Below are 3,179 nucleotides of genomic sequence, written 5' to 3'. Positions count from 1 at the left end.
AGAACACAGTACACAGCACAACAGTTTTAAACATTTTTAATAATGTTGTATCAGCATATTAAAATTATTTCTGAGGGATGTTATATCAAACTGAAGTAATTGCTGCTGAAAATTCAGCTTTGCCACCACAGGAATAAATTACATTTTATATATAACATCAGGAAACAGTCCTTTAAAAGACATTTTTAATTAAAAAATGCAGCCTTTGTTCAAAACATAAAAAAAATCAAACCGACCCCAAACTTTTGAACAGTACTGTATATAAACAATCATTCAAAGTTCTTAATAATAAATGTACATTTCATAAGGCAGGATTTTAAATTGCAACCACAGACCAAGTGAGAAAATAAATTTTTTTTGTTTTAACATTTGTTGTTTATATTGCAGAAAAACTACTAAATATTGCTTTTTTTCATAGGATTGCCATAATGCAGTCTCCACACTCCAAGGAAAAAGCACGACTGAGACATTCAGCATGTTTACAACAACGATAACAATCACAGGATGACATTCCGAAAAGCACTCCACAATATTCCAACCCTTTAAGCCGAACACTGATTCATATCTATGAATCATATAGACTTGAGACACCATGTATCCTGCGATGTACAAATCAGAATTGAGGCGCCCCAGAGAGCACTATATCTGTACTCATCAGATAAATATTTCCCAAAATGAAAATTCTGTCTCACCCTCATATCATTCCAAACCTTTATGCTATACAATGGCTGTTCATAGTGACTAAGGGCTCCAAAATTAGGAGTTTGAGGGTGAGTGACAACTGATTTTGGGTGAACTGTTCCTTTAAAGTTTCTCGTTTGTTAGTGGGAATGAATATGGCAGCATTATACCAGCAATCATGCAGTTCCCCCTCGGACATGATGCTCCAACCCTCCATTAGACAACTGCCCTATAAACACAGCTGTCAAAGCCCAGATGAGAACACAACAAAGACTGACAGAGGAAATGAGGGCAATTTGTGTTTTATATAGCATCAGACAGGAAATTCAGATCAAGGAGTCTTCATAAAAACCTTGTATTGTGAAGAAGGATGTTCTGATAGCTGATAGTCTGTCGGAAAAAGATATCCAGCTGACGTGATGAGTTCAGGGAGATGTAAACAGTCAGCTGGTATTCATTGTTTTGATGCGGTTTTATTTGCGTACAAAAGATCCTGCAGTGGGAATAAGCCGCATGCTGGTCTGTTTAACCAGGGCTGATGACTCCTCCATGCCTCATGCAGAAAGTGGGTGTCCACACTCTCAGCAGTACACAAAAATAGATTAAAAGGATTGTGTAAGCGCCGGCAGATCCGCAAGTAACCACGGAAACAAGGCACAGCGAGGTGGAGCAGGGGCCATGCTGAAGGGCAGGTCAGGAGTAAGAGCTTTCTAGCCGTTTATAACACTTAGCGGCCGTCGCGCACAAATTAAATGTCAAATCTTCTGCTAATGAGAATCGGTTAATGAGTCGGAAGTACAAGTGATGTTAATTTACTGGAACTTCTGTGCTGGATTATAGGCATCATAGATGTTTGGTGTAAAGTGGGTACTGTCGCATTACAGAGAACTGAATTTAACTCTGTGTGAGAGCCTCAAAGTCCACAGGAGAGTGTTTAAAGTTGCTAATTTGGCAATCAGTGACTTTGCACTTGTGCAAATGAAATTTTTTTTTAATGAAATCCGAGAGACTTTCTGACTCTCCGTAGAGTGCAATGCAACTGAAATATTCCCAGACCCAGAAATTTAGTAAGGACATTGTTAAAATAGTCCATGCGACATCAGTGGTTCAACCATAATTTTTCAAAGCTACGACAATACTATTTTGGACTATTTTAACGATGTCCGTTCTATATTTCTGGGTCTGTGAACATATACTGTAAGTTGCATTGCTCTCTATGGAGGGTCAGAAAGATCTCAGATTTCCTCAAAAATATCTTAATTTGTGCTCTGAAGATGAACAAAGGGGTTTTAAGGCTTTTTGGTTTTAAACAACATGAGGGTGAGACAGGATTTTCATGTTTGGGTGAACTATCCCTTTAAAGTATGGAATCTTATTTTCGCCATGGAATAAAAAAATAAAAATAAAAAAAGGTAATTGTGACTTTTTAGCTCACAATTTTAACTTTTTTCCCTCACATTTTTGAGAAGATTGTGAAATATAAATGTTCAATTCAGAGTCAAAAGTCAGAATTGTGAAAAAAGTCACAATTGTAAGATATAAACTCAGATTATTACCTTTTTTAGGGTACCCATATTAGGCTAATATGCTACCGCTAAAAATCACGTTTATCAGAAAATATAATTTCTTCAGTCATTCTCTTTAGGAAAAACTTACCAAAAATATTGCTGACTCATCCTGCACTATACAGATTGTTTTCCAATCAAATGCTTGTTCGTACTATATTTCACACATAACTGTAATTCATGTCATACATTAACTTTTTTTTTTCTTTTTTTCTCAGAGCTCCACTAAGTGAAGATATTTTGTGTCAAAATCATGGTCAACAAAAAGATAATACAAATACAACATGTGGTTTATGCCAGTGGTTCTCAATTACAGCTTATATATACTCCACATGTGACTCAGCTTGTACTAATTCATGCTCTCATTTTAATTTAGTTAAGTCGTAACATTGATTCAACTAAAATGAGGGAACAAATTAATATGATAATATGAATTTTATATTATGATTAATATAATAAGTTAGTAGTGGTAAATTCTTAGGTTATGGTCATGATATCTTGTTTTGTTTTTTTCTTGCATGTCATGTCTCTGTACTTACCCCTTGAAACCAGACAAACGTTAAATGAAAGTTGAAGAAGAAGAAGATGAATGTTATCAGTGCATGTGCCAGAAATCGACCGTACTAATTAATGGGTTTATTAGGTGGCAACACTCACAGCTGGGCATTGCTTGCAATAATTAATCAAAGGAGATGGAAAATGCCAGTTTAAACAACAAAAGATGAAGGTGGAATCACCAACAATGGACATGACAAATGTGTCTGTACTGACTTTATTAGCCTAGAACAAAAATGCATATAATATATAATTCAAGCATATGTCAGGACTACACCACTGAAATAGCAACATTATATAAGAACAAACCACCAAGATTCATCCAACTAGGACGTGTTCTTCGATCAACATCTTTCCAAGTCTTCCACTTCTTGTTCT

Source organism: Cyprinus carpio, chromosome B4 (genome assembly GCF_018340385.1).
Source record: "Cyprinus carpio isolate SPL01 chromosome B4, ASM1834038v1, whole genome shotgun sequence".
Classification (NCBI taxonomy): domain Eukaryota; kingdom Metazoa; phylum Chordata; class Actinopteri; order Cypriniformes; family Cyprinidae; genus Cyprinus; species Cyprinus carpio.
This window is presented reverse-complemented; position numbering follows the sequence as displayed.